Here is a 9,495-nt window from a genome sequence, read left to right on the forward strand (position 1 = left end):
TATATAGGAAGAAGCTATTTATTCCTTTTATAAGATTTTATGTCGTTTCTTCTCCGTTCACAGAAGCGCTGCATGCGATGCAATGAATCCTCCTGTTTTGTTGTTTCTTCTATATAGCCTAGGCTAAAACTGAACCCCTGGGATTTTTTCCTCATTCTAATTTCGTTTAATTCTAATTTAACATAATCTTGTCGGTTAATGAAAGGATCGCCTCAGGGGGAGAAAGGAAATTATATTTAAATTTTTAACTAATATTTAGGCTATATTTTCTTAAATTTCAGGTTTATTTCGATTAGCATAAATGTTTTGAATAGTTTTTTTTTTTTTTTAGTTAACTATAGGCAAGGATAATATCCTTGCCTAGACAAAACACCCACAGAACTGCAGTATAGCCACAGTCATTTTTCCAGCTGTTTGAGCCACGAATATTTACAAATATTCACGAATTATTTAATGCCGTCTGAGACACAATCTCTGACCGGGAGTCTCAGACTCATCGAGGCCAATAAACCTTTTAAGAATAATGACACAAATGTTGGAAAAGTAATGTAGATATTTTTGGAGGTAGGCTATTGTCTCCACTTTCATTTATCAGTTTTATTTTGATAAATAGGTCAATGACAATATAGCATTATTGTTGTATCCGTAGTGTCAGGCCTGTTTACCGGTATTTTAGCTATATTATTTTTGAATAGGCCTATAATAAAATGCGACTGAAACACCAATGATATTTTTTTCTCTTTTATTAGGCTAGAAACTGCATAGGCTATAATATTGTGTTCATTATTCTATGGGCATTGCCATCGATACAGGCATCGAAATGTATTTTACACTATATTTGCTTATGCTTTTCGAGTGCGGAAGTGTGATAAAGGCACTGATCTAGGATAAATTCTCTATTATAGATCAGATAAAGGTAGCCTATATGTTCACGTCATATATGCCTACAAAATATGTCGTTTTAACGACATAACATCTCGTTATTATGAGAAAAAGATGTCTTAACGACATAATTGAGTGGAAAAAATATTATGTATGAGGCAATACGCCACCGTAATATATAGCCAAGATGATCATACATGTGGTGTAGTATTTTATTGGCTCCTTACAAACTTACAAAGTTTTGGCCTTGATCGAAGGTATACTATTTATCCTGTCATCCCCCACGGCTATTTTAAATAATAGTTTTACATTTTTATATGCATATTTCATATTAATTATACTGGATTATAACTCAACAATTATAATCATCTGCCAAATTTATCCTTGATAATTCCATGTTGTTTTGGTTGAGTTTAATGATAATGCTGTCCTAAACCTATAACAGACTTAAAGCCCTAAAGAGTGAGCACACGCTTTCGACGTGCACTTTTGAGAACACTAAGGAAAGAGCGCGTTCTCTTCGCCTGATGGACACTTCAAACACACGTTTGCACTGTCTGATTGGTTTACCTGTTTACACGTTCATAACGAGCGTTTTGTCTGACTCAAAACGCACGTATTCGACGCCCATTTTCGTTATGATAAACGCACGTCAAAAACGCGCGTTTTTTGTCACTCCAAAGCGCACGTCAAGAACGCGCGTTTTAATAGCAAATCACACGTCGAGAACGCGCGTTTAGGTACACAAAAACGCGCGTTCTTGACGCGCGTTTTCCATGATACCAAAGCGCGCGTTAAGAACGCGCGTTCTTAACGCAAATCACACGTCGAGGACGCGCGTTTTGCTGCCAAAACGCGCGCTTTTGACGCGTCAGTGTGCAATCAGTCGTCCGACCAGGCGTTTGTGAGTACTTTGGCTTGCCATAATCGGCAGCATCAGACGCGCTGAGAGCCGCTCAATCACACGACACGATTTACCTGAACACACGCACATGCATCAAATCCACTTAAAACCCACGAGATGAACCGATCTACCCATTTCCCGAATATAAAATCCCGAGCCTGATGCATCATAACGCATTTCCAGTAAACACCGCAAGAGATATTGATGAAGCTTAGACGCCTCCAAACTGAAGTGTGTTGATGATGTGAGATGATGCTGTAAAGGGACCTCCTGCGTCTCCTCCCCTCCCTCCTGCTCTCTTACCCCTCATTTCCACTCCTCATTTCGCGTTCACCCACGAGAAGATCTCCGAGCGTCCAGCATCATGTCCTCAGACGTCCAGCTGCGCGAGCGAACGGACCCGGAGAGCAGCGAGCCAGCGGGCGACGGGAGCGACTGAGAGCAGGTAGGACAAACTATCCGACTGCTGCGTGTTATTTAAAAACATTTCAACAGATTTGTTACATGATCGCGCGTTCATAGCTGCAAACAAATGAACGCGCACGTGCAATCAACACAAACCCATTCAATGTTGTTTTAATGTTGAAATCGATGGAAAGCAGCAGGAAACGCGGAGCGCTGTGCATTGAGCTGTTGAACTTGACGCTCCATGGAGACTCCAAAAGCAACGCGTGTTTCACGCGCTTTTTCGTTCATAACTCACTCAAGCACGTAAGCAACTTAAAGACTTCATTCAGCAGAGACCATTTAGACCATTTTAGGCGGCGCGCAACCAGAGCCGTCCGCGCGCCTACAGAAGTCAAGCGGGATTTACGCGCAATCCAACTCGAATTGTTCTGGACATTTTTGGCTAAAGCATCTAGCCATCAGATTAAACATCCGAGGTTTAGAAGCAACACATTTGGCTGCTTTCATTGCCTTTTGAGTTGTGCGTAAAAGCTTTTGCACACTGAACTTGCATCTAAAATCTAATTTAATCACACTGGACGGACTAATTATGTAACTAGCCCACATCTAATTGGTCAGTTGGTCATGCATCTGAACTAAATAATGCATAAATGTCTGCACAGGTCGACTGCTATTAAAGAAAATGTCATTGTTTCAGGACACAACTGATTCTCCATCTGATTTGATGGACAGGTCTCTGTGGCGCGCGATTTTCTCGCATGTTCACGGCTGTATTAGTGATGCACGTTCACATATCTTTAACAGAAATAACTCGATCAAACTCATATATTTGTCTCCAACCAAACAGACATTTGGAAATCACTGGGTGCGGGATGGAGGATTTATCTAATGCGCGTTTAACAGTTTGGTTTTATTCTCCGAATGTAGTATTATTTGACTGTTTAGGATCAGTTTGATTAGTCTGAAATGAAAATCATGTATAAATCGGTCCTCTATTATCACTCACTGGCCTCTAATGTTTGGATAAGGATGAACTGTTATTAATCAATGAAGTTGAATCACTTGTGCTCTTAGTTTTCGTGTAAAATCTCTGATTTATTCCCTCTGTTGCTCTCTTTATGGATCAGAGCACGCGCGTGGGATTGATCAGATTCTCGTCGATAATCAAAGCGCGTCACGCGGCAGGTGCTCTAATCTGCTATTTTTAACGCATTTATTTCACAGAGAGGAAAAACAGAGATTCACTCATGACTGCTCATAATTTAGGTATTGATTCCACTTGTGCTCAAGAAAGGATTGATTATTGTACAGGACACGAGCAGCATATTGATAATCAGTGGATTTGGCACTCATGGATTGTTGCTCTGCTTTTGGGTGGATTCGTTACAAGTGCGTAAAATGAGGTAAAGGGAAGATAAATAGAAAATTCACGCGTGAAGACGCGGAGGAACCAAGCGGAACAGGTGAAATCCTCGGGAACTAACGGCTCGCGCGCACTTTATTGGCTTTATTGAGAGTGAAGTGGTTTCGTGAGATGTTGTTCAAGCTCTTGGCGCGTTCTGTCCCGAAGAGTGCGCGTTACATGCAGACGGGAGCGCGCATGGAGATTCGCAAATGTTCACAAGTAAATGGAAAAAACATTTTAATTCCTACAATAAAACCTGATTTTTACAAGAAATATAAATCACTATCATTATAATTTATGGCTCAAGTGCATCCTAATTCTCTCACATTTGTTTTTTTTATTTTTAATTTAGCAAAACACAATTACAGTGTAGCTTCTCATTACCACTCTTAAAGGGCTTATTAAATCAAAATGTGAGTTTTGTGACCTTTAGTTGTGCATCTCTGAGCTCATCTACATGCTTCTGTTCTCCTAAAAGTTGTCTAAATTTACTTTCAGCATATAAATGTACAAACAAGTTTCTCTCTTCCTGGAAAACTGACCGAAAATATCGATGACTGCAGATTTCTTTGTCCAATCAAACGATCTGTAGAATGACCCGCCCCCCTTGATGTCACGTGACACAGATGTAACTGTTTACAGAACACTTGCAGGTTCAGTCCACCTGGAGCAACATCTCAGGTGATGCGATGCAGTCACGCTAAACGCAGATAAACAGAGTCCTAGACAGGGTCACCTGATCCTGACATTCACACAACTAGACAATAAACTTTAAGCAGAAAGAAATTACATATAACAATCCTAGCACAATACTAAATATGCCAAGACAGGAAAATAATAACACAAAAATACATAATATTAATAAAAAAAACCCATATTTTAGCATTACATTCTATCATATTTTAGTATTGAAAATTATATTACACATAATAACATTCTAATATAATTTATATATTTACATATAACTACAAATTTAATATATATAATTAAAATATATAAATATTATTGTATTATAAATTATATATATATTATTTAATTTTAATTAAATATATATATATAATCCTATTATTTATTAATTAAATATATTGTGTTCATCAAAGCATCACTGTTAAAGTCCAGCTGAAGGGCCTGACGCTGCATGTCACCTGTGCCTCATTATACACCTTTTCATTTTATACCTCTATTTTAAGACTCTTCTGTGGCTGATGGCGGCCGGGAAAGAAAAGATGTAATTATCTCCGTTGTGTTCACATCAACACTCAATAACACACATCAGCTGCTGCGTGAGTCTGTGTGGCCTTTTTACTACGGTGCTTTTTGCATTGTCTGAATCAGGCCGTCAAAGTCTGAGCCGTTGATGGACACCTTCTGCTTCAAAGAGAAGCACATGCTCATTAACGCTGACCTGTGTGTGTGTGTGTGTCTGTAATGTCAGCCATTCAGAGTTTAATGTAGACAGTATTGTTGTGACGTTAATGACCCCGTGAGAGTGTTTAGGTGAATAATTTTATGGAGTCGCAGTTGATATCATTTAGTTAGACTGACTGACAGCATGTCCTGTACACACACACACACACACTTAGTGTAGCAAGTCAATTACATTGAGGGCCTTTGGTACTGAGGGTGTGTGTGTTCAGAAATCATTGCTCCTGCTTTATTTGCTGCACTAGTTGTTTATCACAGAAACTAAATGCACAACAGTGGGACCTAAAAGAAAGAACGAGAAAAGAGGAAGAATGTCATTGAGCGTCTGATCTGAGCATCTGTTGGGTTTAAAGTCATCTAATGATTTCTGCAGGACCTCGACTGAAATATTTTAGAGGCAAAAGCATGTGTGTGTGTTTACTGAACTAGAGTTTAGAGACAAATGTGGCATGAAATGGAAACTGCTACCTTTTTTTTCTTCCCTATTGTGATGTATATCAGAGTGAAATGACAGTATTTGATTTTTTTTCCATTGGGCATATATATATATATTTATGCATTTTGGCAGACAATTTTATCCAAAGCAATTTAAATTGCATTCAAGGTACACATTAACATTTTATCAGTTTATTCATCAGTTTCCCTTGGAATCAAACCCATGACCTATAGCATGATTTATATATATATAAGTCTATGGTATGTTCTCATTTTAATGTGTGAAGTGAAGTTTTTGTTCTCCTGTCGAGTCAAAAAGAAAAGCGAGAGAAAATCGGAGCAGTGTTTCGTATCTCAGATCTACTCTCAAAAATGTAAATCCTGTCAAAATGTCCTCATCCTGTATGATCTTCGGTGGATCACAAAAGGAGATATTTAGCAGAATATACAGGTGCTTTTTTCCTTCAGATTAAAGTGGCTGTGATTTTTGGCTGAACCGTTCCTTTAATGATCTCTCACACTCTCTCCTGCATCTCATCATCTTCACAGCAGGTTTGCAAAACCTCCATCATTTGTTCCACAAAGGGAGACAAATGAAAAAGATATGCAAATGTACTTACTGTTTCCTGGAGCCTGTAGAGCTCAGCCCAGAGGAGAGTGTTACTGCTCAGATGTTGCTCGTTCGCAGCTCAGGAGACATTATGCCGTTCTCATTCACTTTATCTCATCTTTGTTTCATATGTTTCTCCTGAGGAGAAATAAAAAGACACAAATGAGTTAGCGGTTGTAAGAATGAATGTGGAGCAACTTCTGATGAGAAATGTTTGAGCTCATACTGAGAGTCTGATGGCGACTCACGACTGAGTGGAGCTGGTAAACCTCAAGATGGACGTCCAAAACTGTGGGTGAAGAAAGTTGTTTGAGATATTGTATGTAGAGAAGAGCTGTTTTAGAGTAATTGATATACTACCAAAGATTTTATTAATATTTATATAGTAGAGTAATTGAAGAGTAGTTTGGCATTGAAAAAGGTCACATGTGACTGAAACCTTTGCCTTTTTTTCAGTAAAGTTTTGTTTTTTGTCTCGCATCTGTTTTTTCATCTTTGGTGGAGTGTGTGGACTCTTTTGAAATGACTCACTTATATAGTGAAATATTATCACAATCAACTAGTGAGGACATTTTATGCTTATAAAAGGCTTATAAATTGGCCAAAACATGTTTTTATTTAAAGGGGACCTATTATGCCACTTTTCACAAGATGTAATATAAGTCTCTAGTGTCCCCAGAATGTGTCTGTGAAGTTTCAGCTCAAAATCCCCCACAGATCATTTATTATAGCATGTTGTAAATGCCCATTTTTGAGTGGAAGGAAAAACTGTTTTCATGCATGTACTTTTAAATGCAAATGAGCTGCTGCTCCCCACCACACTTTCCAGAAGAGGGCGGAGCCAGTTGCATCAGATACTCTGCCAAAACATCTGTTTGGTTTTGATCATCATCTCTATCCATGCTCACCTGACATTGCAGGCCTTTGTCATCATGAACGTTTTTTTATTTTAAAGCCGTATTAGTTTAAACTTCTGATATATGTTTTTCTGAGCGCACACATCTGAAGCACGCGCACAGAAAGCTGTCTGTCAGACGGCGCGTCACCTGAGCATTAAACTAAGTTCTCTTTCACGTATTATTGTGCTTAAACTGTCGAAACGTGCTTAAACTGCATGTGAACATAAACAGCAGGGAAAGAAATCGCATGTGTATATTAGATCTGTAATTTAAAGTGACAGTAGCATAATATACAGTACCTACTGCTGTTAATATGAACCAAACAACAAAAGAAAATCAGAAAATCACTCATTGCTCTTGACTGAATAACTTTAGTAACTTTCATAAGAATACATTTCTTACTTGAATGCTGCTGTTAAATGCTCTGGTGAGGAGATAAACATGGCGGACTCTGTACGGCTCACTCAGGGGAGGAGCTAAGCTAATAGGGCAGATTCCGTCACCAGACGTGGGCGGGGACTGTGCAATGTGACGTCACATTGGATCACATTCCTGGACGGCTCATTTTGTGACAATAACAAACGGGGTGGATGGATATTTACCAAAGTAGGGTGGTTGTTTACACACAGCAGACACATAATTATGTGCAAAAACAATATAAATGTGAATTTTGAATAATAGCTCCCCTTTAAATCTAGTGCTTTGCACATGTTTCTGTGATGGGCAGGTTTAGGCCATAGAAAATATGTGTCCAAACTAATATAGTGAAACAAAATCTGACAGTAAAGGAGGAAGATTATACACAGTTATTTTACCACAAGCAACGTGACCCTAGAACCAACAGGGGCAACACACACACACACACACACACATGCAGGCTACTTCATGACATTCAGAGCAGTGACACACACTCCTCTCCCCCACGGGCGTCTGTCTTAAATGGCACACACTGAGGCGGCGAGTGTGTGTGAGCAGTCAGTCTGTTGACACACTCTGGTGATCTCTCAGCGACACGGCGTGTTTGAGGGATTTTTCTACATTTCACATCTGATATTCTCTGTGCAGAACTCCAGAGGCACAAAACGCTGTCAGACACGAGCTGATCTGACAGGACAGAGGAAACTGTGTGTGTTTGAGAGGCCTGGAGGTTACTGTGTATCAGTGAAATAGCACGGCACCCCTGGTGAGCTTTTGCTCGTGTTACATTTACACTGTAAGGCTTAATGTGTAGAGATGATATTTCCACACATCCGATTTTGTCCAATCTGTTAACGTTCATTTAAAGGAGCAGTGAAAAACAAACATTCCAAATCGGGTGAAAACGCAAACAGTCATGTGACTTCATCTATCAGGCTCAAACGTGTCATATTAGAAACAAAAAAGTTCATAAGTTCAAAAAATTGATTGAATTGTATATTTGCATGAGAAACAGACTCAAATTTAAATCATTATTCACTAATAATCTTCACATACACGTTTGGCGTTTTGTCTCTGCTATTATTCATTTAAATGAACAGTTCACTGAAAAACAAATATTCATGTCGTTTCATAACCATACGACTTTGAAATGGTCATCTGATAAGCTCCAAATCAATATACAATGCTGGGTAAATTACTGAGTACAAATTACATGATGGGATTTTTAGTTAGTAATGTGATCTGTTACATTACACATTTTAGGTAATAAAATCAGATTACTTTTACATTACTTTTGACCTTACTTTTAGCCTTATCACATAGATTATGTAATCTAGATTACATATAATCAGTTACTAGCCAGCACTGATTATATAATCCAAAATCATCTGAATAGATTTGCATGAAAAACAGTAAAATTTAAGTCATCATAGACTGATAATCTTACAGGATGTTTAACATTAGTTTAGTAACCTCTAAATGATAAATTGTGTTATCATTGTCTGAGAGAGTGAATAAAACAAATCAAACACATGATTTTTATTATTTTTAATAGCATTATTTTGGACATATTTTTATGGTACACAAAAAAGTGAATTTCCTTCAAATATCTATACAACAAATTTGAATTATTGATTAATGTAACTAGCGACAGCATCAACATATCTTTAATAAACATTAAAGGCACAATATGTAATTTTCGCCACTAGAGGTCACTTATTCAAAACAAAGGCATAGCTTTGCATATGTGGGGTAACGCAGCGCTGTTTTATCATTTTAGATACATTTGTGTGTTGAAAATTTATATAATGCTACTCTGTGCATTCTCTGTGCATTCATTTACTCTGTAAATCAAGAAAACGACATTTAAACAATAAGTCTTACTGTGTTGAGCTATATAACATGATTAGTTTTGTGTTGATAAATGTATCAAAACAGTTGCTCACCTGTCTAATAATACACATAATATATTAAATCGTCTTTGGTGCTTCAATGGTTTCTACATAATCGAGAGTAACGTGGGTTTGATGCCATTGATAGGTGACGCACGGACACGGTGGCTGATTTCTCTGGATTTAAACATTCTTGGAAACATTTGGGATAATGTAAG

The 9,495-nt window shown here is 38.1% G+C and overlaps 1 protein-coding gene across 9 annotated transcripts in view; it reads left to right on the forward strand.

The window, feature by feature from the left end:
• Positions 1–1,974: 1,974 nt before the first annotated feature.
• The window catches only part of chrm2a (cholinergic receptor, muscarinic 2a), a 93,942-nt gene continuing 86,421 nt past the window's right edge, over positions 1,975–9,495 (forward strand). For 4 of the 9 annotated variants that reach the window (XM_067391360.1, XM_067391363.1, XM_067391365.1 and 1 more), the window contains exons 1-2: positions 1,975–2,231; positions 9,426–9,490. The gene's annotated coding sequence lies outside the window, so the exon portion shown is untranslated. Of the gene's footprint in view, positions 2,232–8,033; positions 8,152–9,425; positions 9,491–9,495 lie in introns of all 9 variants that reach the window. The other 5 variants (XM_067391361.1, XM_067391368.1, XM_067391364.1 and 2 more) reach the window with 4 other exon arrangements.

Source organism: Chanodichthys erythropterus, chromosome 8, assembly GCF_024489055.1.
Source record: "Chanodichthys erythropterus isolate Z2021 chromosome 8, ASM2448905v1, whole genome shotgun sequence".
Classification (NCBI taxonomy): Eukaryota; Metazoa; Chordata; class Actinopteri; order Cypriniformes; family Xenocyprididae; genus Chanodichthys; species Chanodichthys erythropterus.